Source organism: Coenobita brevimanus, chromosome 13, assembly GCF_032717465.1.
Source record: "Coenobita brevimanus isolate Jiangsu-jjx chromosome 13, ASM3271746v2, whole genome shotgun sequence".
NCBI lineage: Eukaryota > Metazoa > Arthropoda > Malacostraca > Decapoda > Coenobitidae > Coenobita > Coenobita brevimanus.
Genome location: NC_136966.1, coordinates 31,672,353 through 31,693,468, shown reverse-complemented (window position 1 = coordinate 31,693,468; position 21,116 = coordinate 31,672,353).

The window sequence follows — 21,116 nt, the reverse complement described above, 5'->3', positions numbered from 1 at the left end:
GTGCAAAAACTGAGTCTTTGATGCATTAAAAACAACCAGATTATTTTTACCCCAATCAGAGATATGAGCCAAGTCAGACATTAGGTGTGCCATAGCCTCATCCCTTGTCTGTTGAAGTAACTGCTGAGATGGGCGTTGCAGAAACCAAATGGAAAGGTGAAGGGAGGGGTCATCAGCATACGAGTGGATAGGGTTAGATGTACAGCTTTGAAGGTAACTGATGACTAAAAGGAAGAGAGTTGATGATAGGACAGAGCCCTGAGGAACACCACTGTTGACAGACCTAGGAGAAGAACGATGGTCGTCTACAATAGCAGCTACAGAACGACCAGAAAGGAAGTTAGAGATGAAGGAACAGATAGAAGGATAGAAACCGTAGGAGGACAGTTTGGAAACTAAAGATTTATGCCAGACTGGATCGAAAGCCTTTGAGATGTTAAGTGCAATGGCATAGGTTTCGCCAAAGGATTATCAGGATTCTGAAAGGTAGGTGAGATGATTGCCGGTGGAGCGTCCCTGACTGAACCCATACTGACGATCAGAAAGAAGGATGTGATAGGAATGATGCTTTAAAAATTTTCTATTAAGAATTGACTCAAAAACTTTTGAGATACAGGATGTTAAACCAATTGGACGATAGTTAGAGGGTTGGGAATGGTCACCCTTCTTTGAGACTGGCTGAATGAGAGCAAACTTCCACCAAGAAGGAAAGGTACAAGTTGACAGACTAAGGCGAAAGAGTTTACCTAGACAGGGTGTAAGTACAGAAGCACAGTTCTTGAGAACAACAGGTGGGACTTCATCAGGCCCATATGCCTTATTAGTATTGAGGCCTGCGATGACAGAAAATACATCAGCTGAAAAAATTTTAGCGTCAGCCATGAGGAAGTCAGAGGGGGAAAGTGATGGATGAACAGCACCGGAATTGTCTAAGATGGAATTGGAAGTGATAGTCCGAGCGAAGAGATCTGCTTTATCAGTAGAAGAAATAGCTACAGAGCCATCAGAGTAGAAAAGAGGAGGGAAGGATGATGAGGTAAAGTTGTTAGAAAGGTACTTGGCAAGGTGCCAGAAGGAGCGGGAAGAATTCGAGTTGGAGAGTTGAGAACACTTAGTGTGGATGAAATTACTTTTAGCAGAGCAAAGAACAGACTTAGCACGAGTCAGGGCAGAAACGTATAAAAGATGTGATTCAGGGGTCAGTTGGCTCCGGTACCTTTTAAAGGCCCTCTCCTTGTTGCGGACAGCATTAGAACAAGCGTGATTAAACCAAGGCTTTCTTGCATTAGTCAAAGATATGAGAAAGGAATGTATGCTTCCATGCCCAAGAGAATAAGCTCCGTAATGCCCAAGGCACACTCAGATAGCTCCCAGCCATGGAGGCAATAATCATAACAAGGAAATCAAAGAAGTATTGCCTGAGGGCCTCCCAATCCGCAGCTCCAAAGTGCCACAAACGATGTTTCTTTGGAGGGTCCACAGGCCGTACTGGAGCGAAAGGACAGGTTAAGGTGATAAGGTTGTGACCGTAGGAGCCCAACGGAGAGAAAAGATTAACCTTCTCAGGCGCAGGTGGTTTGAGTCGTTAGATTGCTTAACAACCTGTAAAGCGCACCATGACATGAATCGGGTAAAAATATATATATATATATATATATATATATATATATATATATATGACACACATCGGCAGGAAACTTGTGTCCTCCTTCGATTGACATGATGTGCATCAGGGTGTGTTTTGACGAATGGTATTTAAGGTGATAGGATAAGTATATGATAGGATATTAACAGACTTAGTAAGGGAAGTAAGAGATGAATTATTTGGAGAAGTACAGGGAGCTTTTAGGAGGGGAAGAGGTTCTGTAGATCAGATACTTGTGCTAAAGTGTGTAATTGCGAAGTTATTAGAGAGGGGAAAGAAGTTGTATGCGGCTTTCGTGGATTTAGAGAAAGCATAAGACAGAGTGGATGGACAGGGAATGTGGAAAATATGAAGAATATTTTGACTACATGGGAAGCTACTAAATATCGTGAAGAGTCTGTACTCGTATGAGGGCGCTAGGGCTGCAGCGAATGTGGATGATGAACTGAGTGAATTTTTCTATCTAAATGTTCTACTGAAATAGGGATGTGTCATATCTTAATGGCTGTTCAATTTGTATGTGGGTGGAGTTATAAGGAGATACAGTGGCTGTTGGAGTGACCTTAATGAGAGAAGGCAGTGTTTGGAAACTTCCTATTTTGTTGTTTGCATATTATTGTTAAGTGACGACGATCCGGAACTCCAAGGCTTGGTGAGCGAATTTGGGAGAGTTTGTATGTGAAAAGTGAATTCACAGTGAGGAGATGGAAGAAGTGAGTGCATTAAGGTACTTGGTGTCGTGTGATGAGTAAGGATGGAAGTTTCGAGGATGAAGTGCATGCAAGGGTGCAACAGGGAAGAAAGATTGTTGGTTCACTGAAAGTAGTGATAATACATAGGGTAGTAAGCATGGGAGTAAAAAAGCCGGTGAATGGTATTAGTATGATACCCACTCTAAATTATGAAAGCGAAGCTTGTACTTTGTTGGAAGGACACAAGTCAAGAGTGAGTGCAAAGGAAATGAGTTATTTAAGAGGAGCACATGCAGTTTAAAGGAGAGATATCCTGACGAATGAGGAAGTGAAAAAGTGTTGTGGTGTGGCCGTAATAGAAAGCGATAGGAGAAATACAATGAGGGAGCTTGGCTACCTTGAGAGGATAGAAAGTGGTAGACTGACGAGGAGAGTATACAGGAATAATCGAATGTGGAAAATACCAAAATTCGTATCATGTTCTGGAAGGTCTGTCACAGCACTGCACAGACCTTCCATAAGGTCCATTGCAGTCTAAGGTTTTAAAATGGTAGGTCTCCCTTATATCAAGTAGTATCTAGTTGTAGAGGAATGAAATAAAAAGTCAAATTGCAAATAAAAATGACACTGCTTGCAACACATTCACAACCAGAGGTATAAATAATTTTCATTAAAATCGACCATCTGTAGCAAATGTTCAATCAAAATGGACATCCCCTGTGACTCAGTCAAGGAAACATTTCTATTCAGTAGGAAGTATAAGTAGCTTCCTTCATTGCATTTGTCCCCCTGACGGACTACTTGTATTAACTGTATAATTTATTGTTCCATCAGGCAATTCTTTCCAATGAAAGAGAAACACTCACAGAAAAAGAATTATCTCTCTTTTCCCCTTAAAGATGCCAATCTTTTGCATATGTTTTATTTTACTCAAGTAAGCGTAGGAGCTGCTTCCAAACTGAAAGATTTTGAAAGAACTGCAGCACCAGTCGAGCAGGGCAGTACTACTGAGGTGTATGGAAAGCTGATGACAGGGAGAGCTGGAGCTCCTGTTTCATTAGCCCTCAGGACTAGTTCCGGACCATCCTCCTTTCCTGATCTTTTTCGGTGTCTCAGTAACACGAAGAGTAGGCCAGCGTGCTTTCCAATACAAATTTCTCTAACTATCTACACCAAACTACATGCACAGTACACACAACACTTCCTTTTCCAAAATTTTAAAAAAATCATGGCTACTCAACACTCAGCCTCGGAGTCCCCAGGGGTGAGGGGACCATAAATGCCCCCACCTTCCGTCCCTCTCCCAATGACGACTTGAGCTGCCTGGAACCACTGTCTGACTCACTTCTTCATTTTTGCAATATTCACAGCCTTTCCTCTAACTTTTGCTCTGTTGAGCACCACCTCTCCTCTAAACCTCATCTTCTTTTTCTAACTGAGACTCAGCTGTATGAGGCAACTAACAGCAAACCCTTTTCTGTATCCTCCTACTTTCTCTATATATATTTCAAAGCCAAAAGTGGATGTTGTGTATATATATGCAACGATTCATCTTGCTCTCGTGTTCCAGAACTCGATTCTTCTGAATTCTCTACACTCTGGCATCGGCTTTCCTGTCATTCTCTGACTAAATATATCTCTGCTGTTTACTTATCCCCTAATTCTACTATCAAAAATATTCTTCGACTATCTTACTTCCACGATGGAACATATTCTATCCATTTCTCCTTTCTCTGAAATCTCCATTCTAGGAGATTTCAATGTTCACCACCATCTTTGGCTCTCCTCTCCTTTCATTGATTCATCTGCTGAACAAGCCTACATCTTTTCTATCCTTGATGACGTAGAGCAGCTTGTAAAGTACCCTACCCATATCCCAGACTGCCTTGGAGAGAGCTCCAGCATACTTGACCTCATTCTTACAACTAATCCTTCTGCTTACACTGTTAGTCTTTTCTCTCCATTGGGCTCCTCCGAACACAACCTTATCACCTTAACCTGTCCTATCATTCCGGTACATCCTGTGGTCCCTCCAAAGAAACGTCGTCTGTGGCACTTTGGAGCTGCGGATTGGGAGGCCCTCAGGCAGTATTTCTTTGATTTTCCATGGATGATTATTGTTTCCATGACTGGGAGCCATCTGACTGTGCCTTACGCATTACGGAGGTTATTCTTTCGGGCATGGAAACATACATTCCTTTCTCGTATCCTTTGTCTAATGCAAGAAAGCCTTGGTTTAATCATGCTTATGCTTTTACTTATCCTGTCCGCAACAAGAAGAAGGTCTACAAAAGGTACCGGAACCAACCCACCCCTGAATCACATCATCTTTACGTTTCTGCCCAGAATCGTGCTAAGTCTGTTCTTCACTGCTAAAAATAATTTAATCCGTACTAAATGCTCTAAACTCTCCAAATCGAATTCTTCCCGCTCCTTCTGGCACCTTGCCAAAAACCTTTCTAACAACTTTACCTCATCATCCTTCCCTCCTCTTTTCTACTTTGATGGTTCTGTAGCTATTTCTTCTTCTGATAAAGCAGATCTTTTCACTGAGATTTTCTCTTCCAATTCCACCTTAGACGATGCTGGTGCTGTTCCTCCATCACTTCCCCCCTCTGACTTCCCCATGGCTGATATTAAAATTTGTTCAGCTGATGTATTTTCTGCCATCACTAGCCTCAATACTAACAAAGCATATGGACCTGATGGAGTCCCTCCTGTTGTTCTCAAGAACTGTGCCTCTGTGCTTATACCTTGCCTAGGTACTCTTTCGCCTTTGTCTGTAACCTTGTACCTTTCCTTCTTGCTCTCATTCAGCCAGTTCCTAAGAAGGGTGACCATTCCCAACCCTCTAAATATCGTCCAATTGCTTTAACATCCTGAATTTCAAACGTTTTCGAGTCAATTCTTAATAGCAAAATTTTAAGGCATCATTCATATCACAACTTTCTTTCTGATCGTCAGTACGGGTTCTGTCAGGGACGCTCCACTGGCGACCATCTCACTTACCTTTCAGACTCCTGGTAATCCTCCTTTCGGGACTTTGGCGAAAGCTTTGACATTGCACTTGACATCTCAAAGGCTTTCGATCTAGTCTGGCAGAAATCTTTAATTTCCAAACTGCCCTCTTACGGTTTCTATCCCTCTATCTGTGCCATCATTGCAAGCTCCCTTTCTGATCGTTCTATAGCCACTGTTGTGGACGGCCATTTTTTTTCTCCTAGATCTATCAACAGTGGTGTTTCTCAGGACTCTTTCCTATCGCCAACGCTCTTCCTTTTATTCATCAATGACCATCTAAGCTGTATATCAAACCCTATCCACTAATACTCTGATGACTCCACCTTTCACCTTTCCATTAGGTTCCAGCAACGCCCATCTCAGCAGTTACTTCAACAAACAAGGGATGAGGCAATGGCATACTTAATGTCTGACTTGGCTCATATCTCTGTCTGGGGCAAAAATAATCTGGTTGTTTTTAATGTATCTAAGACTCAGTTCTTACACCTATCAACCCGACAAAATATTCCACAGGTATACCCACTAATGTTTAATAATATTCAGCTTAATCCTACATTCCTTGGAGAAAGCATATGACAGGGTGGATAGACAAGGATTGTGGAAAGTGTTAAGAATCTATGGAGTAGATGGGAAGTTGTTGAATGCTGTGAAGAGTATGTACGATGGTGCAAAGGCTGCAGTGCGTGTGGATGGTGAACTAAGTGAATTTTTCTCTTTGAAGGTTGGGTTGAAACAGGGATGTGTCATGTCTCCGTGGTTGTTCAATCTGTACATGGATAGGGTAATAAAAGAGGTACAAGGTAGGGTAGTGGATGTTGGAGTGGCCCTGGTGAGAGAGGATAGTGTTTGGAAACTCCCTGTACTGTTGTTTGCAGATGATACTGTGTTGTTGAGTGAAGACGAAGGGGAGCTGCAAGGCTTGGTGGATGAGTTTGGGAGAGTGTGTAACAAAGAGTAAAGTGATGGTCTTTGAGAGAGGTGAAGTCAGTGAATGGACAGCGAGGTTGGATGGTGAGGAATTGGAAAATGTGAGTACGTTTAAGTACTTGGGTAGTGTGATGAGTAAGGATGGAGGTTTGGAGGGTGAAGTGCTTGAAAGGGTACAGCAGGGAAGAAAGGTTGCTGATTCTTTGAAAGCAGTGATAAGAAACAGGGAAGTAAGCATGGAAGTGAAAAAGTTACTACATGACAGTATTGTGATACCAACTCTAACTTATGGAAGTGAAGCTTGGACGTTGTTGGAAGGACACAAGTCAAGAGTGAGAGCAGTGGAAATGAGTTATTTAAGAGGAGCCTGTGGAGTCACATGGAGAGACAGGCTGATGAATGAGGATATAAAGGAGCGTTGTGATGTGGATGTGGATGTGATAGGAAGCGTTATGAGGAACACACTGAGGTGGTTTGGCCATGTGGAGAGGATGGAGGATGAAAGACTGACAAAGAGAGTGTATGTGAGTGAGGTGGAGGGGGGAAGAGGGAGGGGGAGGCCGAGGGTGAGATGGAGGGATGAGGTGGAGAGGTATATGAGAGAGGGGTGTGTGAGTTGGGAGCAGGGCAGTGAGATGGCGGGGGACAGGGCGACTTGGAGGCGATTTGTTTGTGGCCACCCCAAACGGGATTGAGGCGTCTGGCAATAAATAGATAGATTAATCCTACATCATCCTTGAACATGCTTGAGGTTTCATTTACTCGGGACTTATCTTGGAAAGATCATATAACATCTCTTGTAAAATCTGCTTCCAAGAGATTAGATGTGCTAAGCCGACTCCATTCCTTCTTTACATCAGCACAATTTTTGACTCTATACAGGGGTTTTATCCACCCCTGCGTGAAGTACAACTCTCATATGTGGGGATGCTCCTGTCAGGACTCCATATTATAAATACAAATCATAACAGAAAGCATGATGGATAGATAGATAGATAGATAGACAGAGCACCAGACAAGGTGTGGGAACGGGAAATTAGCTTGCAACTCTTTAAGTGAAGGAATGTTGATCGTGCACCGGAAGCAGTACGTACACACAGACATACAGTATTCTAGAAGCTTCCATGACAGTAGAGCACACGTGACACGATCCCTGCTACACGAGAATGTAGGAATCTGAGCTTAGAAGGAGACTGGCCATAGATCCGGCATGTAGTAGGGAAAAGGAGGCTAGCAACATGGGCGAGAGGGTGGAAGAGAGAGAGAGTGAGAGAGAGTGAGAGTGAGACAACGATGTACCTAACGGGACTCCATACTTCACTCATGTGTGAGAGACTGTTAATATTTCCAAGACAAATAAAAATAGTCCCATACTCATCTTTACCTCTCCTGTCATTGCATGACTATGGGAATTAAGATTATCTACTTAGAAAACTACTCATGTATAATAACCGCTCGTCCACGAGTCTAATATATGTTTAACTGATCTATAAAACTTCATTAGAAGAAGCTACGAAGTTACTACAAAGTTTCTGTAAGATATGGCGGCAGCGAATGTACGAACCTCGTCTACAAATCTACAGTGAATTTCTACAAAAGCAGGTGAGGCTCTAACCAAGATTAGCTTCAGTTCTACAGTGAACTCCTACAAAATACAAGCTACAAGCCTATGAGTCTACGAGTCTACAAGCCTACGAGCCTACAAGCCTATGAGTCTACAAGTCTACAAGCCTACAAGTCTACGAGTGTACAGTTGATTCTACATTATCCACATTAAAAACAAACAATACCTCTTACAACCAACAACTCACAACCAGCTCCTGATAGTATTCTCTCCAACCCCCCTCCGTCTCCTCGATCATCATGCTGATGTAGAGATGACGAGGTCACACGATGCCCTGCCAGTAGTTTAACAAAATATTGATACAAACAATCTTCCATTTTCTATGACGAACCAACGAACTACAACCATCTACGATCAACTACAAGTAACAAGTCTACAAGACATCTCAATAATCTTCTACACGCACCTACAAGTAACAGTAGTCTTCATCCCACAACGAGTAAATCACAAGAGGAAAGGACCGAGAATACATCAAGAACGAAAAACAAAACAAACAAAGAGCGAGACACGACTCACAACTCACAACCACCTGACCTCACCTTCCTCTCTCTGCTACCTCCATCCAACCCTCACCGCTGATGCAGGAGCGCAAGAAGGTCAAGACGATGAAGCAAATACCAAGCCCATATTCACAACTCATCTTACTCACTCATCTTCACTCAAGTTACTCGTCACTACTCATTTACTCACCACAGCTACCAGTGTGGAAAGTTGATGTCACCATATGTGTTTGCTGAGACGACGCCATGTCAATCAACTCGTGTGTGACACCACCACTCACACTATTTCCACCACGGTGAAAACTAGTGAGTGACATACTTGCTTCATTTACACGATACACAGTGATAGACAACACATTTTGCATAAACATATAAAACGTGCTGTATAGTTACAACTTACATACACATACTTACTTCAATTATCTGCATAATTCAATCACTAAATAATCACCAACAATAAATATTCTACACTGTATATATTCATTCATTTATTATAGCATTTATTTACTACCAACGAGTGTTACCATTTATACCTACATAAAATACGTGTTTCATACATACAGCTATACATTATTACATCTACAAAGTAATAAAGAAAATATACTATCACAGCTGCTCAGTGAGCGATCAAAAGAACTGTATTAAACATTTATTATTTAAAGTTACCTAGTGGAAATAGACAAATTATGTTACAAGGAAAACTAGAAAAAAAAATGGCCAACACAAAGGACGTTAGCAAGAATGAACAACACCTTCTACACAATCGTGAAGACAAAGTTTTCCACACAGTGCTGACACATATATTGGCCACGATAGATACAAGTGAACAACAGGTCAGTGTATATAGGTAATACTGTATATAGTGTACATAGTTAATACTGTATATAGTGTAAATATATTTTTATATATAAAATAACAAAATATGAGGCTATATAATGTCATTTCAGTGATATCTGTACAATATAAACTAAACCTTAAAAAAGGGTCCCAAGGGAATTATCCAGCAAATATGCAACCTTGGACAACACCGAAAAAGCTTAGACAAACAAAGAAAAACCAACTATAGAAAATCAATACATACAAAACAAAGAAAAGAAAAGAAATACGGTAAGATCACATAACAAACAACTGAAAATAAGTGTGTCACTACAAATGCCAAAATACCACATAAACTCCTTCTGTAAGTGAAACAAAAAGCAAATTAGTGTTCTCCACGAGCTAGTGGCATGGCACATCAGCACTATCATCGACAGCAGCATGACTGAATTAGTGATGTCAGGACTGCAATTATTACAATTTTGAAATGACAAACAATTGCATTATGTTACACTTGCTACAATTATGTAACTACAAACATATGTAACAAATATGTAATGACAAACGATTGCATTATGTTACACTTGCTACAATTATGTAACTACAAACGATATGTAACAAATATGTAATGACAAACGATTGCATTATGTTACACTTTCTACAATTATGTAACTACAAACGATATGTAACAATTCATACAGTGTTACAGTTATGTATTACCACAATATTATGTAACAATTCATACAAGTTTACAGTTATGCATTACAACAATATTATGTAACAATTCATGCAATGTTACAATTATGCATTGCCACATTATTAAGTAACAATTCATACAATGTTACAATTATGTATTACCACAATATTATGTAACAATTCATACAATGTTACAGTTATGCATTACCACAATCTTACTACAGTATTATGTAACAGTTCATACAATGTTACAGTTATGCATTACCACAATGTTACTACAATATTATGTAACAATTCATACAATGTTACTACAATTCTTTATTTCCAGAATCATCACACAAGTTAGGTGAAACATTAGACATTCCTAAAGGGATAACTCAATATGAAATGTAATGACCTAGCAGTATTACCACTGCACAATTATATGCGTATGTCTGTTATTCATACACATTTTACAACATGTTATAAAATCAGTTTAACTATAGTGCATTTATTCAATTATGTATACAACTTGTTTAAAATGTAATATTACTAGATTATTGCAATATTATATCTATACAACATTATAATCATTATTATTTATTAAGAGTGAAGAAGATTATATACTAATTGATTAACATATGTCAATGATGATTGCTGTCAGAGGACCGCCAGCTGCGTGACCGAGCAATGTTAGGACTCCATATTTGTAAATACAAATCATAACAGAAAGCATGATTGGTAGATAGATAGATAAATAGACAGAGCACCAGACAAGGTGTGAGAATGGGAAATTAGCTTGGAACTCTTAAAGTGAAGGAATGTTGATCATGCACCAGAAGCAGTACATACACAGACATACAGTATTCTAGAAGCTTCCACGGCAGTGGAGCACACGTGACATGACCCATGTTACACGAGAATGTAGGAATCTGAGCTCAGAAGGAGACTGGCCATAGAACCGGCAGGTAGTAGGGAGAAGGCCAGCAATATGGGCGAGAGGGTGGAAGAGAGAGAGAGCGAGACAGGAAGGTAGCTCTCACACTCGTGCGTGAGACTTTGTTAATATTTCGAAGACAATCTTTACCTCTCCTGTCATTGTATAACAAAAAGGGAAGGAAGACTATCTACTTACAAAACTACTCACGTATAACAACCGCTCATCCACTAGTCTAATATATGTACAATTGATCTACAAAACACACTACAAGAAGCTCTTCTCAATATGGTGGAGTCTAAGGCTTTTCGTCTCATTAACTCTCCTCCTCTTACTGACTCCCTTCAACCTTTGTCTCTTCGCCACACTGCTGCATCTTTATCTCTTTTCTATCGCTGCTTCAATGGTCACTGTTCCTCTGAACTGTCTGCATGCATTCCTACACCTCTATGACGGATGCATAGCACCCGTCTAGCAGCAAACTCTCATCCCTTTTCTGTCCAACTCTCAAATGCATGAGTTAACCGTTACTCCCAGTCCTTCATTTATGCAACAGGTCAACTCTGGAACTGTCTCCCTCTGTCTGTATCTCCTGCTTCCTATGATCTCCAGTCTGTCAAACGCAATGTGTCCAGGCATCTCGAAATGATCGGATCTTGACTTTGGCTCTGTCTTATATTTGTTTTTCTCTTGGAGGTAACTGTTATTGCGGGCTCATGGCCTTTGGTTCCTTCTTCCTCGCATAAAGAACATAAAAAAAAAAACTCGAACACGATGAATTTTTTTATTATTTTTCACAATGCAGGAAAATTATTTCCAGCTAAAGATAATGCTGGTATAAAAGTGGGAAACCTCCATTCCTTCTCCCCATATCCTGCATCAGAATATTATAACTATCACCATAATGATGGCCTCCCACCAAGCTTCTTCCTGCGACCGTAAGATATTCTCCCTTTTCAAAGCTCACAAGCCTCCAAATCACCTACTGTCTTCTGCCCCTCCTCTTCCTCCTTATCACGGCATTCTATTCCCTGTAACTCCTACTGCCTCAAAGCATCCCCTTACACCTGCACCTTCTCCTCCGCCTGCTAGCAATAGTCTTCCCTGAGACAAAGTCTTCTCCAGATTGTGGCTCTTTCCAAAGGATTCCTGCTTCCTAGTTACCAGGTATATTCACAGAGTCAGATCTCCTCACAGTTTCGGATCATTTTCATGTTACATTATCATCAGATTAAAGATCTTCCTTTATTTCATAAATTCATCAGATTTCAGATCTTTCTGTTTCAGGTTTCCTTCAGGCTTCAGACCTTTCTCTTCTTTCAAATTTTTCATTTGTTTCAGAGCTCCTTCATGTTTTACGTTGTATGTTTCAGATTCTCTAAGATTCCATGTGTGTTATAGGTTTCACATTTCTCCACGCTTTTGATCCGCAAGTTTGTCTCTCAATAGGCATTGTTTTCTCAGGAGTCAGGTTTTCATTTAGCCTATGATCTTAAGTCTTCTTCACAGGCAGTTATCGAAAACAAGATATCCCCCACGCACCTACTCCTGGCTTAGACGAGTAATTACCAAACATCATCATCAGCTAGATTGCGAGTTGTGGATCACACAGTGTGAGGCCCTCAAAGATGGAACAAAGACTGTAATTATGGCGTTGTGTATAGCGTTGGCAAAGGGGCACTGACTATGGAAAAAGAGAATTGTTCATAATGTGTGTGTGTGTGTGTGTGTGTGTGTGTGTGAACACAGGCCAAGTGGTGTGAGTGAGTGAACACAGGCCAAGTTTTTAAGTGATAAATCTGCGTGAAGTCGATGCGAATCTTTTAAGTTTCTTGATATCCTTGAAAATAATACATTGAACTCAGTGAGGGCAAAAAGGGCTTCTAACTGCTGTCTCATCACAACCCAGTAATTTGAAGTCTTACACTTACTTTATTTTGTATAGCAAAAAGAGAGAGCCAAAGACTGCAACGCATCAAAACTTTATTCTGTCCAGAAAAAAAATATATATATATCGCATTCATGGTTTCTCAAAACACTGCACCTGAAATACGCCAGGCAGTATGTAAAAGAAAACAAAGATTGAAGAAACTATTCTCTGAACTGAACACCTGTTAAAATAAATGAGAAAAAAAATGATTACCTGACACTTGGGCTGAAAAGGGGTAAGAATGCATTCCTTGCCAGGCAATGGACACTCGCCGTAATGGGGGAGGATGCACGTTGACAGTACATACAAGAGGTGGGCAATGGACCAACGACAACAGAGAAAGAGATGTAGCAATGTGGATATGTGACAAAGATTCAAGGGAGTTTGTAACAATTTGGATGTTGATGAAATGAAGAGCCTTTGATCCGACCCTGTTTTCAAGTTCTGTAGGTCATAGCCATATACCAAGATTATTTAAGTAACTGCTGTGGTGTAATGTATGAGAAGGGGGTAAAAAAGTGAAGGGTAGATTCATCAACTTATGAGTAGATATGTTCAGCTCAGGTCATTGATAAAAAGGAGAAAGAGCAGTGGTAAAAAGACGAAACTCTGGGAAACACCACTATTGTTATTTTTACAAAAAGAGCAAGGCCATGTACAGCAGTACATCGGAAACACCAGAGAGGAAACTAAAGGATAGAAACCGTAGACAGCAGAGTTTCAATGAACAATTTATTATATATTTACATGACAGTTGTTAAGATGCTAAGTGCAATGACAGTGATTAATGATAATTATAAAGATGCTGACCAAGAATCTGAGGAAAAAGGAGAGAAGATTGTTAGTGCAACATCCCTGATGGAAATCATGCTAACGGTCAGAAAGGAAAAATAAAATAAAAAGGGAGCTCAGAATCTTCCTATTGAGGAGACTCAAAGCCTTTGTAAGTGCAAGATATTAAAGTAACTGAGCGATTGTTAAATGGTCGGAAACGGTCCAACTTCTTCAGGAGGGGGTGGATGAGAATAATCTTCCAGCCAGAAGAGAAGGCGCAAGATGAGAAAGGAGAGAGTTTACCGAGGCAGGGTGTCAGCGCGGAAGCTCAGCTCTTGAAAATACTGTGGGGAACCCCATGATGGATGTAAAGTACGTCTTGACCCAAGAATATCAACAGAGTGATCAGAGTGGAAAAGAAGAGGGACGAAGGCGAGATAAAGTTGTTTTATAGGTTTTCAGCAAGATGCCAGAAGAAACAAGGGAAGACTGGACTGAAATGGATTATAATGTTTTGTTCAAACAAAAAGATTAAACACATTTGAGGCCATGCGTGGAATAATGTTGAATCTGCCATAATCAATATACCGTGGAAATGGAGGTTGGTGTTAACATTTATTTTTTTCTTCTTTTTTACACATGAAGCCTACTCTATCCGTCTCCCTGGCATGCCACTGGGTAATGCAGCTAAGCAGACTTCCTTGGACCATTCTGTACAGTATCAGTTCCTCCAGCACCTCATCCACAAGCACTTCAAGTCTCTTGGCGGAAAGAGAGACACCCACACACAATTCCTAGACGGCAATATAGTCCTCTGTGGGCACACAATATGTGCAGTGTTGTCTACATAGTCCTGGGATTCCATACACAGCCATCAATGATATAGTCATCATTCTAGTTGTTATGCATCAGGCTTTGACCTCATTTTCATATTAGTCATGCCAAATACCCAAATTTTCAGGGTGTTTAAGAATAATCAAAATTGGCAGTGTTCAAAATTTGGGATAGTTACTCAAGAAATCGAATTCGATCACTCTCTAGACAATTAATATATATTAGTGTTACCTGTTCCATGCATCGTCCAGAACGTAATTGCTAAATTATATAACCTAGTTACTTAGCCAACATCAGTTCCTGCAAAATTTCTGTATCTTTTAGCTCTCCACACCATTTCCCTCCTCCTCCTCCTCCTTCGCATCATCATCATCATCATCATCAATCCTTCTTCCAATCCTCTCTCATTATCGTCACCACTGTACAGTCATCAGGATATCTTAAATGGTTAATAACCAGAATTTGGAAAATACAGTGGCACAACGTTTCCTGTATTTCCCGGGCCTTTTAAAAGGCGTGTTTAAACTACATGTCAGTCAATAATTGGAGGGATCAGAGAAAGGATAAAGAGGGCGAAGTGCCACATACATCCCTCCCTCATTTCATAGACACTGAGAGGGGTTAGGCAGGGTCCTCGAGTGGGGAGAGCATACTACTGATAGTAGGTGCCTCGCAATTGAAAAATGAATCGATTTTGTATATTTTCAGTTACATTTCATTTATTCATAATTTTAGTGACACACACACACACACACACACACACAGGATGATGATTTCTACCAGGAACTGTTTGAGATGGAAATATATAACAAACCAATAGAGAGGGTGAATAAACTGGAGAAGGCATTTCAGAGTGAAATGGATGAAATTAAGAAACAATTGCACATGCGGAAGAAAGAAAATGAAAAATTAGTAAAGAAATTATATAAAAAAGACACAACAAGAGATGAGCTACCAGTTGAGGTGGGTTCACTTAGAAGGAAGATTAGTGAAATGGCAAGTACAGTTGTCAACCACAAGAGTATTATGGAGGAGCTCAGAAATGATACAGAGACAATTAGGCAAGACAGCAGTCTAATAGACCAAAGCTACGATATTGAAGGGAAGATAACCCAGGTGAATGAAGTGATGCAAAGTTACAAAGATGATGTGGAAACTACGTATGCTGAAATGGTGAAAGTAAGGAAAGACTATGAAACAAGTGAAGAAGAAAAAAGCATCAGAAAAGAAGTGAAGATAATAATCCAAAACAACCCAATATTGGTCAAAGATTAAGCAGATATCAACAAATTTATAGTAATAGCTGGTATAGATGAAGAAGAATAAAAAACAAAATTTTGAGAGAAAAAAATGTGATGGCAAACATAATGAGCATATTGAAAGAAGTATCAGAGGAAATCTGTGCTAAAAACATAGAGGAACACAAAAGGCAGGTGAAATATGAGAGAAATAAGTCAAGGCTTCTGCAAGTAACCTTCCAGATTGTGAACACTGTGGAGTAAACACTAGAAAATGCAAACAAACTCATGGAAAGCGAGGAATTAAAAAAAAAAAAGTATGGATAAAATGATGCCCAACTCAAGAGCAATAGGGAATACTAAAGGAGAAAAGGAAGGAGGCAGAACAAAAAGAATTAAGGAAGATCAGAGGAAGAGAATTTTTTTTTTACAAAGAAATTGGATGGCAGGTATGAAAGTGGTACATAATCAACAGGGAATAAAAAGAAGGAATGTAGCAGACTCAAGTTACGGCAAATATGTAAACAACATGCTCAAATCGCTGTACTCAAACGTAGGTGGAATGGTGTCTAAATTATTAGATATTGAAATTTATGACAAAGAAAAGGAACCACATATTATTTGCCTGATGGAAACACCAGTCGAACAGGGCAGTACTCCCGAGGTTGATGGCAAGCTGGTGATAGGGAGAGCTGGAGCTCCCGTTTCACTAGCCCTCAGGACTTGATCCTGACCATCTCCCTTTTCTGAACATTTTCAGTGCATTCATTTACACAGAGAGTAGGCCAGAATGCTCTCCTAATACCTCTACCTTCAACTGTCTACACCACACTACATGCGCATAACATATCACGCCTTCTATTCACATCTTTAGTAATGGCCGCTGCAATCTTATTATCAAATGAGGTGGTACCTCGGATTGCCACCACCGGCAGGGTAGGGCTGGAGGCACAGGGTCCTCCCGGTCGCCATCAAGCGACTGTGCCGGCAGCGACTGTTGCTATTTCCGGGAATGCTCGTCGGCGAAGAGGTGACGGTGCGGCCTTATTCTTTACCAACATCTGAGGCCTTACCACAAATTTAAACTCGGTTCATTTTTTCCTTCAGTCCATATCCCCTTTGGCCCTTTTCCTCACAGAACCACAAATCTCACCCGGTACCGATATATCTCCATTTTGTTTTCCCGGTTACTATTTTCTTACAAACTTTCGTAACAAGGGCGGCACCTGTTGTTATATCAAATCCCAATATGCAGTTGACACTATTTTAAACTTCACTTCATCCAGTTTTGATTACTCATTATGTAAATTAAATTGCCAAAACATTACCAAATATACCTGTGTAGTTTATCGTTCCCCCAATGCTTCTTCGGAACCCAGTGTATTTGATTCCATATCCACTCAGTTGAGTAACCTTGACCTTGCCCTTGGCAACGAAATTACCATTTTGGGTGATTTTAACATACACAATGTTGAATGGTTATTGCATTCTGCCCGGACTGACGACGCTGGTCTAGAATGTGAGCTGTTTGCAGAATCGTTTAATCTCACCCAGTTGGTAAAGCAACCAACCAGAATACCTGATAATCCTGACCATAATGCTCATCTCTTGGATTTATTCTTGACAAATAATCCAGATCAATACAGGATAGAGGTACTGTCACCACTTGGATCCTCTGACCACAATCTCATCAAAGCCTCATTAGTTAACCCTCCCACACCTCCCCATTCTGAAGCTGTCAGGGTGACCCAATGGCACTTTGACAGGGCTGACTGGGATGGATTTAGAAATTATCTTGCTGACATTCCATGGCAGTCTTTCTTCTCTAGTGATCCCAATTCTACCCAGTTCCACATTTGCGACTTAATACTAGCTGGTATGGATTTATTCATACCAAGTCAACAATTCACTAAAAGATCAAACTCTCCAAAATGGTTTGATGGCAATTGTGCCAGAGCAACAGCCCAAAAGTCATTAGCATATAACTCTTACTTAAAATCAAAAACATCTGAATCACTCTCCCAATTTAAAATTGCTAGAAATCATGCAAAAGCTGTATTAAATCTACCTAAATCAAACTTTCTTCAAAGGCAAGCATCAAAACTACTTAACAACCCTAATGACAATAGAATATTCTGGTCAACTCTTAATTCTTTCAATAATAACTTTAACAAGTCATCTTCCATTCCCCCACTAAAATCTTCAGACGGCAATATTACAAATGACCCACGTGGGAAAGCAGATATCTTTGCTAGTACCTTTGCCAGAAACTCTACCATAGATGATACCAGCCAGAATGTCTCAGTACTGGAACTTGATTCTCCCGAAATTGCCCCACTTAAAATACAGACAAGATACGTAAAATCTATCCTAGACAATTTACCTACCAACAAAGCTCCAGGCCCAGTTGGAATTCCGCCAATTGTTTTGAAAAAGTGTTCCCCTGAACTTGCCTCTGTCCTAGCAAAATTATTCAGACTATGCATACGTACTTCTTTATTCCCAAATTCATGGAAAGAAGCCAATATCCACCCAGTTCCGAAGAAAGGAAGTTCGTCTGACCCCTCCAATTACAGACCAATAGCTGTCACATCTTCTCTTGGTAAGGTATTTGAAACTTTAATTAATAAGCATATTGTTAAACATCTTGAATCCAACAACTTAATTAGTGATAGACAATACGGTTTTTGCCAAGAAAGATCCACCATTGACATACTCAATCTCTTAACTCATACCATCCATCAATCAATTGATCTTTTTGGAGAAACTCATGCAGTAGCTCTTGATATCTCTAAAGCTTTTGACAGAGTATGGCACCGTTCCCTGCTGTCCAAACTCCCTTGCTATGGACTAACGTCTTTTGTTCCTTTGATTTCTTCTTATCTTAGTGACAGGAAAATAAGAGTAAAAGTAGATGATGTATATTCGAATTTCCACTCAATTAACGCCGGCGTGCTGCAGGGATCAGTTCTGGCGCCAACCCTATTTCTGGTTCATATTAATGATCTCTTATCTGTCACCCACAATCCCATTCACTCATATGCAGATGACTCAACACTACATAGTTCATTCACACTCAGACATCCATTTACAAAGTCCAATATCTCTACCTCTCAACTCAGTACAGCCATCTCCATAAATCAAGATCTATCTACAATCAGTGAATGGGAACAAAACAACCTTGTCTCTTTTAATGCTAGTAAAACTAAATATATACAGTTTACTAATAGACAGATATTGCCAGATTCGTACATTACCTTCAGTGCTACTAATATTCCCATCTCCAAAAGTTTTGAAATTCTTGGTGTCTCAATTAACAGTGCCCTCAGCTGGACCTCTCATGTTAGATCACTTGCTAAAACCGCCTCAAAGAAACTTGGATTATTGTACAGAGTCCGTAAGTTCTTCGCCGATGAGCAGTTAGCTATAATTTATAAGAGTCTTGTGCGCTCTCAGCTTGAATATTGCTCACCCTTGTGGAATGGTTGTGGAGAGGTTGCATTAAGACAACTAGACAAAATTCAGAATAAAGCTGTTAGAATCATTAACAACCCTGCCATTACATATAAACTACCTCCCCTGCAAGTAAGAAGGAATGTTGCCTCCCTTGCATTATTTTACAGATATTTTTTTGGCAAATGCTCAGACGAAGTTGCGTCCATGGTGCCACCTCTCCATGCCTTCCCTCGTGCTACACGGGCATCTGGTAGCGCTTATGACTGGAATGTCACTCAACTATACTGCAGAACTTCTGCCTATCAGAATTCTTTTATTCCCCGAACTGCATCTCTCTGGAACTCGCTTCCCCAGAGTTGTTTTCCTCCAAATTTCAACCCACAACTGTTCAAGTCTAACTGTTACAGATATTTTATGAACAGAGGACACCAGTAATCTGGTGTATGGATTATTTTTTTTTTGCCCATTTGTTTTTCCTTCCTCCGTTCTGTTATTTATAAAAAAAAAAAAAAATTAACCCCAAAGATATCAATGGATACCCTAAACTTAGAGGAATACAATATCTGGAGAAGAAACAGAGATTAAAGAAAAGTAGGAGGAATTATAATCTTAACAAAGACATGTCTACAAGTCAGAGAAATTAAAACAGGTATACTCTCACAAGCAGAACTCATTGCATTGGAGATTAACACATCTGAAGGGAAACAAATTGTGGCAACTTTATACATGCTACTGAAAACAAACACTTTGGAATGAGGCGAATATGAAAACCTGCCTGAAAGTACAATTCAGAGTTTAAGAAGATTACTACATAGAATGGAAAAGAATTATGAAAGAATTATATTAAATGGAGATTTTAATTCAAATATGAATTGGAATATTCTAGATGTAAGAAACCACAAAAGCTCCTGGATCTTGTGCAGATTTTCCTAACACAGAATGTAAAGGAAAACAACAGAAAAAGAGGACTTGATGATCCATCAGTACTAGATCTTATACTTACTAGGCAAGAAAATTATGTTGTCAATATAATGTGTCACCCTCCATTTGGCAAAAGTGACTAAGCTGTATTAAATTGCAAATTCAGGATAGCATATGACATAGTTACTAGTAATAAGTTACACAACGAGCCTAAACTACAAAAAAAAAAGCAACTATCATGACCTTAAGAAGAATGTCTTAGAAACAGATTGGGAAAAGAAGATTAGAGGACAATATTTAAATATTATATATAGAAAAATCTATGATTTTTATGAAACAGGAATCCAAAAGTACATTCTTCAGCACAAGGAAACAGAAATGAAAATAAAGAAATGATTGAATATGCAATGTAAAAAATCTAAGGAAAAATGAGACTTGCTGTGAAACAGATACAGAAGACAAAATAGTGAGGGGACATGTAACAACCATAAACAGGTAAGAAATGATTATACAAAGATAAGGAGGGAGGCTCAGAGACAGTTTAAGGAAGACTCTATAAATAAAAGCAGTGATCAACCTAAACTATTTTACAGCTACCTCCAAAGCAACACCAAAATTAAAGATAAAATACAGTCCATTATGGATTAGTCCATCATGTATACTCAAGAGAAAGATATTTGTGAAGCACTAAAAAAAAAAATTCCAATCAGTTTTTTCAAAAGAAAATCATTTTGAAAGAGATGATATGGAATATGCATATGCACACATATTACCAGATATACAAATATCAGAAAAAGAATACAGAAGGAGTTTTGTGCATTAGAAGAGGGAAAAGCATATGGTCCTGATGAAATTTCAGGTTGGGTGTTCCGAGAATGTGCAGAAGAGTTAAACATGCCATTGTATTTAACCCGAGGCATCCCGTCGACATATGGGTACATCGCAGCGTATTGTCACAGCTACTCCCATCGACATATCAGTATGTCGCGCAATTGCAAGGTTCATAATTTGCACACTTTTCAATTTCCGTGTGTGCTTTTTGGTACGTATACACAGGACACCTTCCTCTACAAGATACCAGGCAGGGACAATATCTTACCCCGCATGACCTACCCCCCGCACGCCA